The following is an 18,229-nucleotide window of genomic DNA, read 5'->3' as shown; positions in this document are numbered from 1 at the left end:
GGTATGCATTGATTATTGCATGAACAACTGTTTTCGTATAAATGCCAACAAAACATGTTAAAATAAAGTAATTGGAAAGCCTAAATAGATGACTTTCTCCACCTTAGGTCATTTTACATGATTTATAACCCACCTAAGTCTGGTTGACCTTTATCGCAGACATAAACTGTACAATGTTCATTTTTTGCGGATTGGTTTGCCAGCCATTGGCCGTTGCAAGATTGGCAAATGCTGGAAGCAGACTCGGCAATCCTATACTGGTGCAGATAAATAGTAGAAAATCATCCACATCCAATATCCAGCTATACCGCAGCTCACCAAGCTTCGGAGGGACAAGCAGCCCACCCAAAGGTTACTCTAAGTCAGCCATTTGCAAATTAAAGCGGCAAGGGCAAGTATGCACCCCTGCCTCAATGCGAACGCGCTATAATTCTTTTAGATAGTTGACCATCAAGGTCCAATCTAATTTGAATTTGACGATTCATGAAGTTTTATTAAAATCTTTACGCGGCCGTCTGGCAATACCTAGTTGGACAACTTTGCTGTTTTGTTATCAGAAAAAAGGTTGGGAATGTGACGGTTTCCATGCCTACAATCTGAGACACACATCTTACTCCACAAATTCCAGGACTGCAGTCAGATTTGCTTTTATCGATTTCCAGTTTTGGCTAAAAGTAACTGATGTTTTCTGTTGTTTATTTCATTGATTTTAATCTAATGATAATTTTCCAACTCATTTTTTCTGAGAAATTGTTTTAAACAAAAGTAATTTCAACCATTTGCTTTCCAGAAAAAGGAATACATAACCTCTTTACCTGGGCTATACAGAGCTTTATGAACCAGATCCAACACCTCTGCTATAGGTCCTCTTTTGCCTTTGGATGGGCTATAATGCTATATTAGAACACTGTAATGCTCGTAACTGACATAGGAGTAGCAAAGGGCTTGTGATGGATGGCCCCCTCCCAACTCCTAACATGCCCAATGTTGTCCTCTGCCTCCCCATGTTTTAATCAGAATATTCCTCCTAAATGGTTGGAATATTTTAACGGCATTAGAGCCCATCGGCAGGCTATATTGTGGCAATAAGCCACAAGACGGTGGGCCAATACCGCCCCAGGTAATGCCCCCAGTCCGTAGTTACAGGTTACAGGCCTGAGCGTAGCGTGGGCCTTAACGAAGCCCCGGGGGCATTAGCGTGGGCGGTATTGGCCCGCCGTCGAGGGGCTTATAGCCATTAGTACCCTGTTCTGTTCTGTTCCGAAACGCTGCCATGTTTGAAGACAGGAAAAATAAAAAGTAAAATAAAATGGCCGCCGGGAAAGGGAAAACGTAGTCTGTTTCCCTTTCCCGGCGGCTGTTCGCTCCCAGTGTTCCCAGCTCGTTCGCTCCCGAGAAAAGAAGAAAAAAGAAGGTAAGTGGGGCTGTGAAGGCGGAGAGGGGATAGTTTGGAGGGGAGGGGGTTGGAGGAAAATAAACGTACCTGAGTCCCCGGCGGGGGACGAAGGCAGCCTCCAGACTTGGGGAGGCTCGGAACGGAGATTGTCCCATTTCGAGCCTCTTCATTGGCTAAGGCTGCCATGCCCCCCCCCCCACCGGGAACAAACGCAGGCACGTAGGTGCATCCATGGGATTACACCGTGGTATGGCTCGGAAACGAGCCAATCACGTTACGTGTATCTGGTGGACACACCCACGCCAGATACTAATGACTGGTATATGCCCCTTTTCAGGCAGCTCAGGACTATAACTTGGGGAAAGGCATATAACAACCAGTATAGTGCTTATCTGATGACAATAGTGCTATAATATATAGATATGTGTGTTCAGGTATTTGTTTAGGAGTTTTTATGCTGCATCAACCTGTTACATCGGATCTACATTAAAAAACCAAATACAAAAAGCTTGAATTACAAAATTGCGAAGCCCACTTGATCACATTTTGTAATGAGTTTTTTGGATTTTTGTTGTTTGTCCCCCACTGGGCATCTAATATATGCGGGGGACACCCTAGCAACCCTCTGTAGCCTATAATACCAAACTAGAGGAGCAGGGAACACCTCCCCTTGTTCAGTATTATGGGATTCAATCTTTTATACCAGGTGGTATGCACACTAATTGTGCATGCAACCTTATTTCCCCTCTTTTTTGGGGTAAACCCATCACATGTTGGTCATTTCGGAGTGCCACTAGACACTGTAACATACAGAGATGTAAATCCAATAGCAGGACTCAGAAAGGCAGACATTCACGGCCAGCAGAGTGACTCGTGAGCAATGGAGCATGTTGGTGACCGGAGGGCGAGCCCCATGCTGCTCCGGGATGCACTCCTGATTGACAGATGTGGAGACAAGCATTGACAAAATCAATAGTTTGGGCTGAAACATAGCCATGTGCGCTCACACCATTTACCATCTGCTACCATCATATATCAGGGATGTCCATCATGTGTCAGGTAATGACATAAGATATTTTGGTACTCATAAGGCAGGCATAGCTAAGGTATACAAGGCAATCTCATCAAAAGCCCTTGCATTCACACAATTTCAGTGTTTGGCATGAAAATCCAATTGGCAAGTTTTGTCATCAAAACTCAAGTATTTGAAACATTGCCATCCAATTCTCAGGTAGTGAAACCACTGTCACGGTTATGCATACTTAGCAGAGCAGTGTCTGATTCCACCATGTCCCGTTTGCTCAATAAGGCCACATTCCGAAATTCACAGTTATCACAGTAAACCCAGATACCATTATGTCCAGAAAGCAAAGTAATCACAGATCCCAGTTTGGCCCAGTTACACCTTCAAGCGGCAGGTTCTATTGTGGTTATATGTGTGCGTGGAGTGCTTGGACACTGTTCGTGTAGTGCTGCAGAGTGTCTTTATTGCTATGGGAATTGTGTTTGTTTAGGGACAGGAGTATTGTGTGCGATCAGTTCGTGTAGTGGATGTGGGTGTAGTGCTATCGTTGTGTGCTGTGCTGGGGCAGCCTGTGTTTCAACAACCCGCAAATCTCTTATGGTTCTTTCTGGAGCCCAAGATTTTTAATTTTTGTATTTACATACTTGTCTTTTGTGAACCCACATGTAGATTTGTTGTGCATGCCAGCGCTACGTGCATGGGCACTGTCTGGTATCTACATGTCTGTCCAGTGCCCCACCCTGAATTACAAATACAAAATGTCCCACAAAAACAGAGTTGCTACAGATGTGATCCGACTCTTTTTCAGACCTACTGGCCTTCCAAAGGCAGAAGCCAGTCAGTAACTGTCACCTCTGTTCACTTCCCCACCCTATTCAACCTATCCCACTCAGTTGGCATCTTCCCAGCCTGTTACAAAACAGACACATCAATACCTCTTCTAAAGAAACCAAGTGCTGATCCCACCAGACCCTCCTTCTACCAACCAGTCTAACTCCTTCCCCACCACTCTACAATCCTTTAGAAGATTGTCCTTCGGTCCCTTTTGATATAGATTCCAGTCTCACTGATGACACTAAGGTAATCTTCTCCTTCCCGTGCTCCACCCCTACTATCCCCAAATGGATAACTGACTAACCACCCTGTACCACTGCATGCTTTATACTGCCCCACGCAAAACTCTTCAAAGACAGAAATCATTTTTATGCCACCTTCAAACACCAACCTCACTCTCCCTTCTCCCATCTATTTACCCCTTGACACCTCACCCGTCACCCATGGTTCACAACCTTGGGGTCCTCATTGATAGATACTTGAAACTCTTAGCACCCAGACTCCACGTCCTTAACATCAGAAAACATCACCTCCTGTGAGCAGTATCCTGGGTACCAGTGTCCCACTTGCAGTAAGTCTTGTCCAGCCAGCTGGTCATCCCAAATAAGGCCTTGGGATGGTTAGGAAGAAGAGATTTCCTCTTCCTTGGATTTCTCTGGCTTCACTCCTCTTGCAGAAGACTTTATTTATTTATTTTAATATGTATAAAGCGTAACACGCCCGCAGGCCTCAGAGCGCACATTAAACATGACAAGACAAACACCAGAAAGTGAGGAAAAGAAAAATCGGGGTTCAAGATTGAAGCAGGCAACAGAAGCAAACTGCTAAATTAGTCCAGGTTGAGGTTAAAAAGATGGGTTTTAATTGCCTTCTTGAAAGTGGGCAGATTAACAGCTTGACGTATGGAAGCAGGAAGAAGATTCCACAATAGGGGAGCCTAACATCAAAGCAAGTTCTTCCGAGATGGGCCAATTTGAATCTAGGCTGAAAGAAAGTAGGCACCGTAGAGGAATGAAGATTCCTTTTGTTAACATTTCACATAACACATCCAGAAGATAGCCCGAGCAGGTTTTAGAATCTCATTTGAAGGCCAGGGTCAAGAGCTTATGTGTGATCCTCTGTTTGATCAGCAACCAGTGTAAAGCTCTCCTGGTGACAGAAACATGTGCATGCCGAGAGATTCCCAGGGTTGCACGAACAGCATTATTCTGGGTCACCTGCAAGGCCCGAATGTTGAGTGCTGTGGTACCCGCCAACAGGCTGTTACAATAATCAAGTCTTGAATTAACAAGAGCAGTGGCGAGCAAGGCACAGCTCTCAACAGTAAGGAAAGGACGAATGTAGTTTATGCGTTTGGTGATGAGACCACATGTAGATCAAATATACAAGACAGGTGGCCTCATGGATAGTTCCTCGTCGAGAACCACCCCCTGGGTCTTGACTTTCTTTAAGACAGTAATGATATTTCCCGCAATCCGAAAGGTGGAATAATCAGGAGCCAATTTGCTCAGGCGTGCTTTAGAAGCAACAATCAAGAGTTCTGTGTTCTTACAGTTGAGTGCTAGTGAGTTACATGCCATCCATGCCTGGATGGAGTTATAGATGTTATTTATAGCACACAGATCCTGCTCATAATGACCACCAAGCTCAAGAACAACCTGAGTGGCATCGGTGTAGTTAGTCTACCGGACACCCAGGGCATCTAACAGGTCAAGCAAAGGCTGGATGTATATGTTGAACAAGATCAGGGACAAGCAGGAGCCCTGGGATACACCACATGTTTGGATGACAGCTACAGAGTGATCATCCCCAGCAAATACCTGGACAGTCCGGGGTCCCAAAAAGGATGATATCCAATTGGATGCTTGAGTGGAGCAATGGGCGACCTCCCTGAGTGTAGTCCCTAGTACAGAATGGTCCACTAGATCTAAGGCCGCAGAGAGGTCCAGAAGCACCAGCAGGGCAGGATGACCTCTGTCCGCCATGCCAGCCAGAGTGGATTTAAGGTCCAGCATGGTGGTTTCAGTCCCATGCTGTGCTCTGTAGCCAGATTGTCGCAGGCTTTGAAGCAGACTGCATCCCAACAGTGTTCTAGTCAATCCTTATTTAAGCATTGTTAAAAGATTAAACAACTAAGGGGAGAGTTGTGAGAAACCTGAAGTTGTCTCCCAAACTAATCCCCGGGGATATGTCATCCAGGTGGCCAGGACACAGCCATCCCTATTGGATCCAGTTCCTGGGGGTGGACCAGTGTGGTAGAATCACCTGGATGGGGGGTACTTGGGGAATGGAGCAGGAACACCGACGGGTGAGACACTTTATTCCCCTTCTGTTAACCTCTCTTCCTTATTCTACTACATAGGACACTCAACCTCTCTACCCCCCTCCACCTTATCTAACACAAACACTTTTGCACACCATGAGAGACAACAGACTAACGTTAGGGCCCTTTACTTGACATGTCCCAAAACGAAGGTCAGGCAATTGACCAGAATCACTCAAACCTGACGATCCTTTCCCTTCCCCACGGGGATAAAAGGTGGACTACGAGAGCACATTACGAGCAAAGCAGACAGCACAACAAGACAGCTATCTCAGGGTGGCAGTTCGAGAGGAGGGGAAAGGCCGCGAGAACCGAGAGGGTGACAGGGAGAGAAGCGACCTTGCCCTTTCCGACCCAGACCGGTGATTCCTCTATGGAAGAAATTGTAAGACCATGAACAAAAGCTAACATGTGCTGCAGCAGATGTCAAGGGTACACGAGGCGTGCCTACGCTGATCAGCAGGAGGACAGAAGGCGCTTGCTACTGTGGTACCGTCCTTGACTCCAGATACAAGGAAAGGCAAGCTTGTTCATCACAGCTGGAATCGAGGGGAGTACCGATAAAAAAACGAACTGTGTTGAATGAAAGTTGCAAGTTAAAAAAGGCTTAAAGAACTGTGAAGGTCGTAGGGGAAAACCAGCTGAAAGGAGACCGGCACATGGGTGCTCGGCGAGAGACTCTAGTTGGTTCCCCATCTTTTTTGAAACTACCAATTCCAGAAGGCCGTGAGAACAGTGTCAAAGTGGTCATACAGAGGGCTAGCAAAATCCGCTGTACAGACGAAAATCTTTGACCAACAAGTAATGAAAAGCTAAGGGTAATGAATCCCACATGATGAGAGAAAAGATTGTAAAGAGTGGACCCGAAGGAGGGATGCCGATAAGAAGGGGCGAAGGCTGATGCCTCAATGAACATATTGTGTTAACAAGAGAGAACCCAAGAAATTGAGGTTCACAGTGTACTGTCTAAAGAGACTTTAAGAATTGTAAATGTGACGGAGAAGATTGTTTTGAAATACCAGCCTTAGTGAACCCAGCGGAGGGAGGCTATCATTCAAGAATGGTCTGAGCCTGGAAGAGGGGGACCCAGGTGTGAAAAGATATCACCCAGTGTATTGATAAAAAAGGAAATCTTTGTTTATTATTTGGAATGCAGCAGGCCCTTGGAGGCAAGAGACTTTTTTCAGAAAAGAGACTTAACCGCGAGAGGTCCTGATAATTGAGAAAGGAACTGTAGGCTTGTGCTGACCAAAGCTTGAGTGTGTGCTGTGCTCCGGAATCCCATCTTGTCCCGTGCTGAAAACATGGTGAAGGGGGACCCCGGCTACTACATCCTGACTTATCATTTGTGAACAATTCTTTCTTTCTCAAGAACCTTATTCCACACCCTTTTTGTATTTAGTTGTAAGGATTGGCAATGGGTTTTTCTTAGTATAGGCCCTTTTATTTGACAAGACGCCACAAGGACTGCTTTATTTTTATTTGATGATTGTAGCTTGCTCCCATCTTAGATTTAGGTATAGATTAGGCGTTTTTCCAATCCATTTCTACAGTTTCATAAACACCAATGACCCTTGAACTATGATCATTTGTGTCCTCCTCCCTTCTATAGGCAAATTGTTACAGCGGATTTGTCCTCACCAAGCCTGTTGTTAAGGATCCAATCATAGCTGCTGTAACAATCGTCTTTTGCTTCCTGATGTCAAACACAGAATGCTTTTTCTGTAAGAAGTGGGGAGGAAAGACAAGACATTTGGGAGCCCCCACAAAATTAAATAGTGAGAGACCCCTCTGTATTCTGAACCTCTCTCCTGGCTACTCTAACCCTGTCCCCTATTTTTTCTACATCAATAGGTCTAAAGTAATCAGCACCCTGGTTTGAGGTGGCCATTATGATGTCAGGACTGTCTTTGAAGCACTGGTTCCAATGGCACCAACTCTAGAGGGTTCCTGTTACCTGGAGGAATTAGTTAACTCTCCTAAGGGGGATCAAAGCGAGGCTTCCTAGTCTGGACCCAAAATGTTTGTTGTGGGTACAACCAGTCCATACAGCTTAATACAACCCAAGCTCTGTTATGACTGACTCACTGCTCACCAAACTAACAATAAATGACATGAAATACATGTGGCTGTATAATTGTGTAATCTCAATAGCTACCATGTCAAAATCAGACATTGTTTATATTTAGATATGAATAAATGCAATCAGACTGCTGGGGTACACAATTATAATATTTTGAACCAGAGGTGTAGACAGTTAAAAATCAACCTCTGCCTGCTGGAACTTTGCGTGCCAGTAGCTGTGTTTAGGAAAACACATGCAACCTTTGAACATGATTCAGTGCACCTGCTGGGGATGTCAGGAGATGGTCACAGCAAGGTACACGTGTGCATTATGCTTTTTGGCATGGCGCTTTAAGAAAGTGGGGTGTGATTAGCAGCTCTCACTTTCAGAAAAAGAATTACCCACATCATTTTATCCTAAGAAATAAAAAAAAGCTCAGGTTCCCTGCCAGCACTAGATGGCATTTGTCATATTGACACACACACACACACACGTATACATCTGACTATTTCTATTTGTTTACTTCAGAAACTGCGTTGGGGTGGCACAGGGCTGGGCAAAGTGTGGGGTGTAAATAGAGCTCCAGAGTGACAGAGACGGCGAGGCCATGCTAGGGCCATATTGTGAGAGGGAAGATGGCTAATGTGGAGTTCCATTGAAATATAAAAGCTAGTACAAAACAGTGATGTCCAACATAAGGCCTAGTGAAATGGATATGAATGGGCCTAGCCAACTGCACTCAAATGGACAGGTGCGCAAATGAAGGGGAATCTAGCTGAGAGCTTAAAACTGATGGATATGCCGGATGAATAAAAATAACTTGTAGTGCTGCAGATGCTGACTTCATGTGGACTGGGAAAAGGCACTTTTTGACAGTTTCAAAACTGCAGCAGTACACATGGGAAAATATACATTGAAATAATAGGCATGCGAAACATACCAAGGAGGAATTGTGCCTTACATTTAAAAAGTGAAGCCAAGCAACATATATCAGAGAAAGACATTTACTTCTCACAAATAAACTGACATTCAAATGGAAAGGCCCACTTTTTGGATTTTCTATGTAACTGTGGCCTATTTGTGAATAATGCCTAAAGTGAACTTGTATCTGTACAAACCATATGTGAAGAAAGATTGTATGATAAACAACATGCCCAGATATAATGTTAAATATTGCATACAAGCACATCTTGTTGATTTAAAGCTGTATTTTATGAAGTATGGATGCAGCTGGTGTTTTCCTCACTGAAATGAAAGGTCAGTGCTTTGGAAAATTTGAACTCCACACCTGTGCTGGGCCCCCCAGGAAAAGCTGCCTGGTACAGTTAGAAAAACAAGGAAAAAACAGAGAATTAGATCCAAATTGTGGGGCTTGTAGATAACATAGCCAGCAGAAATTACCTTTAATGTCAGGTCTACCCATTAACTGTGCATTAGTGGCCAACAGAAATGACAGTTTCAGGGCTGAGGGTTGACTTGAACTCAAGAAATGGCTTCAGATCCACTAATAGATGACCAAACATTGTGCATGAAACAGACCTCGCTGATGAGCAGATGTACGTGTCAGGTGGCGATGGAGAAATTAAATTTAGCAATAGGTGTGGGCTATGTGAAACTGAGTGGCATATGTGAAGCACTGCCATTGATTAACATTGGACTCCTTTTTCCTGAATAAAAAGAGAATTGTGTGTCCCAGTGAGCTGATCCCGAACTCATATTAAAGGGGATAAGAGCTGGCCAATTTGTAGTGTGGGATTTATCATAATAATGGAGTGTAACCAGCCCTATAAGAGATCAGGTTTCAATCCGAAAGGGCTTTTCTTTCACTTTTTTGTCTCTTGGGACCCTTCTTTGGACTTTAAATGTTTCCCTTGATTGTCCCACTCTATTGCTGGTGCAAGGTACAACTAGCAGAGAGACAGGGAGCTACAATGGTCTTAAATATTGCATGGGAGATGAAGACTGGGAAATCTAGAAGCTACCTGGACCTGCCATTTGAGGAGGCAGAGAAAGTCTGGGTGTTGGGGACTAACCTTGACCGAAGCCTTTGCAAAGATCTGTGCTGTCCTCAGAGGAGCCCTGCTGTTTCCCTAGAGGCCCCATAACCAAGGCCTCCCATGTAAGTAGATTAATCCAAATGCCAACAAAAGTGTGGGGAGGGAAATCTGCCAGCCGTAATCTCCATCTCGCATAGTGGGGAGGGGGTGGAACTGGGAAGACCCTTTGCACATTTTATTAAATCTAACTCAAATTAATTCCACTATAGAAAATCACCCTATCTATTTGAATTGAATTGTGTTGGGAACTGCCTGCCTTAATCCTTTCCATTAAATTGTGGGGAGGGAGCTGTGTAGATCCTTAGCGCATTGAACTGAAGTTAAATCAATTAATTCCAGTACAGAAAATCACGGGATGATTGTTGTTAGAGTTTGAAATTAACAAAGTTCATGCCAAGTGTGTTACAGCTGGTATAGACAATAAAGTACTTGGGTGACTCTACCCTTCTGAAACCCCTGTCTTCTGTTCAGAACGGGGGGTGTTCATAAACCCCATTGACTTGTCCTGCCTGGCTAACTATCGCCCAATCTCCATCACGCCTTTCCTGGGCAAACTCCTGGAAAAGCTGGCCATCTCCCAGCTTAATCTTCACACTGAATCTGTTGGTTGTCTCCATGACCATCAGTCTGGCTTCAGAGCTGCCAGAAGCACAGAAACTGCTCTCCTAAACATCTGTGAAGACCTGCTCTCCAATCTTTATTCCAACACCCCATGTGTCCTCATCTTACTTGATCTCTCTTCTGCCTTTAACACGGTCAATCATGCCATCCTGCTCAATCGTCTCTGTGATAATCTGGGTATCACTGATCAGGCCATGGCTTGCCGACTTCTTTCCTCTATGATCAACCCTCCCGGGTCCAACTTGGGTCCTTCCTCTCCTCTATCTCTATCTCTACCTGAGGTTTTCCCTAGGGGTCTAACCTCTCTCCATGGCTGTTCAACCAATACCTGGCACTTCTTGCCGACCGCATTGCTGCTCTCTGCCCCAAATTTCTGTGCTGTGCGGATGACACTCAACTCATTTTCAAGCTACCTTCAGCCACCTCTTCTCCTTCTCTGACTGTCTGCTATCCAGGAGTGGTGTGTCACCAATGATCTCTACCTTAATGCCAGTAAGACTGAGATTTTCCTCATCAGCACACCTGCTCCCTCCTTTCCTGTCACTCTCTGGACAACCTCTCTTGGCCCTCTTCCTGCTCCCACCTGCGAAGCTAAAAACCTCGGGGTCATCTTCGACTCCACACTCTCCTTCTCTCCTCACATCTCTGACGTCTCTAAGAAGTCACACTAGCAGCTGCACCTCCTGAGATGTATTCTTTCTTTCCTCTCCTTCCCCCAGAAGCTCACTGTCTCCAGAACTGGGGTTCTCTCTAGGCTGGACTACTGCAACAGCCTCTTTCTAAATCTGCCTGCTTCTTCTCTCTGCCCTCTGCAACTCATCCAGAACAGGACTGCGAGACTTGTCCTTGCCCTCAAGCCCAAGGATCGTATCTCTCCAGGACTGAAATCTCTGCACTGGCTCCCAGTGGCTGCGAGGATTAAGTTCAAAACCCTCTGCTTTGTCCGTAAAGCCTTCTGGGGCCTGGGGCCTCAATACCTTCAACTCTCTTTTCCTAAATATCTTCCTTCTGGAGCTCTTCGCTTGTCCCACCTCCAACTCCCTCAGGGTCAGTCGCTTTTCCAAGCAACGAGTTGGTGGTAGATCTCTTTCTTCGGCTGGGGCCTCCCTCTGGAACAGCCTCCCTAATACTTGAGGAGAACCAGAACTGGTTCCGGAAACACCTCAAAACCTTCCTCTTTGCTTCTGCTTTCTCTCCTCCTCTCCCCCGCTGAACTCCTGGCTGAAACTGCACTGATTACCTGGCCACCCTCTGATCTCAGGCCCAGGTCCCCTCCCCCACAGTTGCACACCTGCACTGCCTGCCAGGCTACCCTCGCACTGGGGGACTGTTTTAATAATAATAATAATAATTAGGCATTTATATAGCGCTACGAACCCTCAGGTATCTGAGCGCTGCTTATTATTACCCACGGTGTGTAGAGGGCCAAGAGAGGTTGTCCAGAGAGTGACAGGAAAGGAGGGAGCAGGTGTGCTGATGAGGAAAATCTCAGTCTTACTGGCATTAAGGTAGAGATCATTGGTGACACACCACTCCTGGATAGCAGACAGTCAGAGAAGGAGAAGAGGTGGCTGAAGGTAGCTTGAAAATGAGTTGAGTGTCATCCGCATAGCACAGAAATTTGGGGCAGAGAGCAGCAATGCGGTCGGCAAGAAGTGCCAGGTATTGGTTGAACAGCCATGGAGAGAGGTTAGACCCCTAGGGAAAACCTCAGGTAGAGATAGAGATAGAGGAGAGGAAGGACCCAAGTTGGACCTGGGAGGGTTGATCATAGAGGAAAGAAGTCGGCAAGCCATGGCCTGATCAGTGATACCCAGATTATCACAGAGACGATTGAGCAGGATGGCATGATTGACCGTGTTAAAGGCAGAAGAGAGATCAAGTAAGATGAGGACACATGGGGTGTTGGAATAAAGATTGGAGAGCAGCTTTCTGTATCCCTACAGTACCCTACCAGCACCTGACATCTGCTGTCTGCACTTACTCTTGCACTTGCCACCGGCTGGCCACACTTTTACTTAATGCTTTTATTTATTCTATTTATTTATTCTTACTGTCGAACCCAAGTACTGCACTCTGCCCCACCGCACTTTTACCTTTCCCCCTTCCCCTGCGCAATCTCAATGACACCTGGCCTAGTAAGATCGTTGTCTCTGTCTTCCCACTGTTCCCCCCTCCTTTGCCTTGTCGCGCCTTTAAACACTTGTGTGTAGGTGCGTTATAAATGACATATCATATCATATCATAATCGCACAACAAGTAACCCCAAAACGCTGCCATTCAAGTGAATGTAGAGTGTGCAAAACGAAATTTCCCATTTTATTTACTCACATGCCAAAACAATTTTCCCAAGGCCTTGCATTTTATGCAAATAAAAAGCCCAAAAACGATTTTCCCATTGAGTTCCTTTCCTAAGCTTTGCCTTTCAATTAAAAAGTCCCAAACTATTTTTTTCATTGTGTCTATTTTTCAAACACTGCCTATTTTAATAAAAAGTCAAAACGATTTTGCTACTGTATTCCACTCCCTGTACCTTGCCTTCAGATGAAAGAGTCAAACTGGTCCAATAGCACAGCGAGTAGAGGGCTTGCTTTGACATCTGTGCAGAGCCTGCTGATGCAGGTTCACATCCCAGCAGACTCAGCATTTCATCCGAGGTTAATAAAAGAGCACCACACACCGTGGGTAATAATAAGCAGCACTCAGATACCTGAGGGTTCATAGCGCTATATAAATGCTAAATTATTATTTATTATATATAACTGATGCCTGAGGTTAGGGGTTGCTGGGAGAGAAGAGCATTGTGATAACCCCAAGCAATCACTGGGGATTGTTTCAAATTTCATAATTGTGAATGTGCAGGAAATCCTATGTGTGTGATTTTGATGTAAAGTCTCTAAATTGTACCTGTGTGTAGTAGTATCTGTAAGTTCATTAGAAATACAAGTCAGTTGGTGTAAGTAATTTGAAATTGTTACATTGTGTTGTGCCACAGCGTTGGTGGCTGATGTTTTGGTGGTTTTATGGTTCTTTGTCAAACCTTAAATAAATATTCTGACTATACACCGGCCTGGTTCCTAGCTCATTGGTGGTACAGAGGGTATTTGCCCGGCTGGTCCGAGAGAGGTTGGAGGCCTCACTAAAGTTGAATCTGTATAAGCGCTTTGGGTACGCGCCACCTTGCTTGGGCGCAGGGGGAGGAACTCCCTTAGTTGAGAGTGACCACCTAATAAATCGTGACAAAAGGTAAGGCAGCCCAGAACATTGAGCTTTCGCCCATTAGTTCATTTAACTTAAAACTACAGCAGAGGGATGGAGTGCCAACATTGCCCCATTCAATTTGAGAAATGCTATGCAGTCACATTTTTCATTTTGGACTCTGGGATTTGTAGTCTTGGATATCCCCATTATTAAACCCAGTACTGCAAGTCCCACAATGCAAAGTTAAAAATAGGACTGAACTAGCATTTCCCGAGTGAACTGCGGAATGTTGGCATGTTGACATGTGCGCCAGAGGTGCCCAATGTTTCCTGTGCCTTAGGCATACTGGTATGTGATCCTAAATTTAAAAGATAATTTTGCTATACATACGTTTGAAAATAAAAGTACGGAAAACCAAAAGTTTGAAGCACCATAGTTTGAAATGTATGCCAAAAATGTGTGATCCGGACAAAATACCAGTGGGAAAAATAACACAGGAGGTACAGTGGCAACCATTTAAAAAAAAAAGATACAAACCAAAAAATGAAATAAAAGTGAAAATGAAACCAGGCAACAAAAATGACAATGCTTTGAGTGAAATCGGCAAGTGTCGGGGGGTGTCCTCATGTAATAGTATCAGAAAAAAATAATAAAGGGAAAAGGGGTCACAATTTACACTGAAAAAAGGGGATTGCGTTAAGGAAGAGCATACAGCAGGAATGGACAGGGCAGAAATAACGGAAATGTTTGAGCTTGCAGTACATGCCATGCAAAGCAGAGACCTTCGAAACCCATAGGGGATTGTGTTAAGGAAGAGCATACAGCAGGAATGGACAGGGCAGAAATAACTGAAGTGTTTGAGCTTGCAGTGCATGCCATGCAAAGCAGAGACCTTCGAAACCTTTAGGGAATTGCGTTAAGGAAGACCATACAGCAGGAATGGACAGGGCAGAAATAACGGAAATGTTTGAGCTTGCAGTACATGCCATGCAAAGCAGAGACCTTCGAAACCTATAGGGGATTGCGTTAAGGAAGAGCATACAGCAGGGATGGACAGGGCAGAAATAATGGAAATGTTTGAGCTTGCAGTACATGCCATGCAAAGCAGAGATCTTCGAAACCTATAGGGGATTGCGTTAAGGAAGAGCATACAGCAGGAATGGACAGGGCAGAAATAACGGAAATGTTTGAGCTTGCAGTATATGCCATGCAAAGCAGAGACCTTCGAAACCTATAGGGGATTGCGTTAAGGAAGAGCATACAGCAGGAATGGACAGGACAGAAATAACGGAAATGTTTGAGCTTGCAGTACATGCCATGCAAAGCAGAGACCTTTGAAACCTATAGGGGATTGCGTTAAGGAAGAGCATACAGCAGGAATGGACAGGGCAGAAATAACTGAAGTGTTTGAGCTTGCAGTACATGCCATGCAAAGCAGAGACCTTCAGAACCTATATGGGATTGCGTTAAGGAAGAGCATACAGCAGGGATGGACAGGGCAGAAATAACGGAAATGTTTGAGCTTGCAGTGCATGCCATGCAAAGCAGAGACCATCGAACCCTATGGTTTCCAAAAACTTCTCCTCGAACCAGCACCTCCCAGGTTGCTAGCGGGTCCTATCACCTGCTGATTGCATTCTCAGCAGTGAACTTGTGTACCAAATGCCGGTGTCCACCCTCATCTGACAGTGTGCCAGGGCACCTATTAATGCCTACTATAGAAGTCGGTGCTCGCCGGCCCTCGTGGCCGAGCCCCCTTGCCATGTGGCACTCTCCACTTCTCTTGCTCTCCCCCCTCTCTTCGCCTTCAGCGCTTTGCGAAGGCCTTACTATGGTGCAAAGCAGAATGCAAGCGACCCACTGAGCTCTCGCCTCCCCTCTCCCTACTTCTCCTTGCACTCTTCTCGTCGCCCGGGGCACGTAGACACTGCATGAAAGAGTGTACTTGGTATGCAGGCAGCCACCATAAGATAGAACATAGCACAGTACAAGACAGCCTGCAATAGTGACTCGCTTGAATCTGCACAGTGCCCAGCGTCTCATACACACCGTTTAACTGTTCACAGGGAGGGAGGCACACGTGCTCCCCACATTACCTACAATATACATGCCATGTGTCGTCGAAGAGGCCCCATTCCTTGCAGATGCTGGAGGCCGCGGCCTTCACCAAAGCCCAGGAAACCCTGCCACACTGTGCCATTTTAGATTACTATTATTGAAGTGGGGTCTTTACTGCCTGGTAATGGCCCAGGGCTGAAGAGCAATGGTAGCAACAGCAGTATTGCTAGCATGAGGTGCTACACGTAGAAGGGGAGACAGCATGCCTTTGGGACTGTAATGGTTGCCTTCACAGTGGACATATTTACCGTGGCATGCCCATGGAAACAGTAAAGTGGGATGCCCAGACTCACTCGTTTTAAGTCCAGTGTGAAAGCCAACATTACAACAGATCTGCACAAATTCTAAGGTAACACCTTCCCCGGGAGAACAAAGCCCTTACACACAGAGCGTTTTATCCAATGGGCTGTTGCCGTTATGAAACGCTTCCGTGAATTAGATGCCGCATCTCCTCGCAATAGCAGTATTTTCACTATTTTATTTGGTGAGCTTATCTAGTAGTGCGCTGCATTGCACTGCCCAGGCGAGCAGTGGTTTTAAAAGGATAGGCGCACATGATAACATGATGAAAGGTATACTTGTACGCCTCTCTGGTAAAATCTTCACATGCACCAATAGGAACAATAGCGTAGCCTGAATAGTCACACTGCATGAATTGCGGGACGGGAGCATAGCTCTGGGGAAGCAAGACCACGCTGAGCAAACACGGGTTCAAATCCCGGACCCGCGCTTGGGGGAAAAAAAACGGGCCCTTCCACAATGAAACTAACGCCTACTGGTTAAATAAATGCAAACGCAAATGTATCAACTAAGGTGCATGGAATGCAGCTGCCTGGTGGCGCTCTCCGCACACACGAGTAAAAACGTGATATTGCATTCGCCGCTGGCGAAAATGGAACATAGATCTCGATGCGTGTCTCCTCTAGGCGTCTGCACAACAAAACATAAGGACAACGCCAGTCATGTTGCCTTTTTTTGCTTGGTAAAAAAGTGTTACCATCTAATATTATGCCCAGGTATTTAGACCAGCTACTGCCATCATATGCCCGGGCGGGGTACTGCCACCACTTGACAGGCAATGCCATGATATGTGCAGGTGCGCACATCATAGCCAGTTATTGCTATCGCGCGACCAGGCAGGCAGTCACTTGATCTGCCAGCTACTGGCATCATGTCCAAGTAGCTCCGATCAGAGACTCGCTGAAGGCTGAGATGCGCTCCTGCGCATGTGCTGGAGGACTTCCGGAGGCAGCGCAGACACCCCAACAGAAGCGCATTCTACGCGTTTTTTTTTTAGAGGGAACATTTCATCGGACTGCAAAGTAAAGTTGTTCTCGGCAGTCCGTAAACCTGCAGACAGGTGCAGTCTGCTGTCCCGCAAATATTACCTTTTTTTTTTTTTTTTTAAAGAGGATGCCTCATGCCGGGCTCTTCTGTCACCTGCAAACAGTGTTGTGCATTATAAATAACTGGGATATGCAGGCAAACACAAAACACACACACACACTGACATCAAGCACATTCTCCAAGGAACACAAATTAGCAAACACATCGTATGCACACAAACACACACATTACCGTACACAATTAAATACACTGATGCACAAGGAAGAAAACACATGCAAATCAATGAATCACCCACACACACTCACTGGGCGAAGGACCCACACTCACGTACACATTACAGACACCTCGGACACAACATGCTTCCAAACATGGACACATCGCATAGTCTGGTAAAAAACACACTTTAAAAATGCACAGAACGTAACTGCAACGCTGTGATACAACATGTAGGCATCCCGCACAGACCACTCGTCCCAAACTAAGGACGGTGTCTGCCCACCTTCTGCTGCAGAGCAGCACGTCGACCCCACACGAGGCAAGTTGCGTTGCCCACCTGTTCAGGTGCGATCCACCCTTAGACTTGTGTTACCCACCTGCTCAGGTGACGTCGACCCCCAGACGTGCCCTCCACGGCTGCACTGCATAGACTGCTCTCCTCCCTCCAAACTTCCCGCCGGTGCCCGGGCTGCGTGGAGTGCCCTGGGTGCGGGCAATGCCAGCTCTCGCGACGCTGAAGCCAGCAGCTCCCAGGACAGCGCAGGGGCGTTCATCAACTGTGCCTGTTCTAGCTGTGCACGCGCGCATCCGTGTCTCCAGTCATACGTGTCTGAGATAATGGGAGTTTTGGCACGGGCTTTGACACTCCGTTTCAGCGAGAGCAGCACAGACATGGACTGAGAGCATCCCTGCTCCACTCCCGTCCCCTCCCCTCTCGGGTCACCGCCGGATTTGCATGACCCCCACCAACCCCCGTTTCCCGGTCCCCAGACTCCCGAGAGCTTTGCATATGCCGCCTCGCGCACGGACCGTGATTGGCTGGCGAAGCTCGGATAGTTTCCCAGTTCCCAGGGGCGGGGGATATTGAGAGAGATTTTAAAAAAAGAGTCTCGAGAACTGGAACTGCTCGGAGGTTTAGAAGCCAAAAGAAGCGCTTTTACTAGTGGTATTTATAACATACTCACAGAGCAATAAACAGAGAGAGCAGGCACACAGACCAAGACGCACCTGTTCCCCCAGCAGCCTG

At 46.1% G+C, this 18,229-nt stretch overlaps 1 protein-coding gene across 2 annotated transcripts in view; it reads right to left on the bottom strand.

Moving 5' to 3' along the window:
* The window catches only part of MEF2B (myocyte enhancer factor 2B), a 533,283-nt gene extending 515,352 nt beyond the window's left edge, over window positions 1-17,931 (bottom strand). For both annotated transcript variants that reach the window (XM_069649127.1, XM_069649129.1), the window contains exon 1: window positions 17,580-17,931. The gene's annotated coding sequence lies outside the window, so the exon portion shown is untranslated. The remainder of the gene's footprint in view (window positions 1-17,579) is intronic.
* Window positions 17,932-18,229: the final 298 nt, after the last annotated feature.

Source organism: Ambystoma mexicanum, chromosome 1p, assembly GCF_040938575.1.
Source record: "Ambystoma mexicanum isolate Mex_15411 chromosome 1p, UKY_AmexF1_1, whole genome shotgun sequence".
Classification (NCBI taxonomy): domain Eukaryota; kingdom Metazoa; phylum Chordata; class Amphibia; order Caudata; family Ambystomatidae; genus Ambystoma; species Ambystoma mexicanum.
Note: the sequence above shows the minus strand (reverse complement) of the source record. Positions and strands in the feature narration are given on the sequence as shown.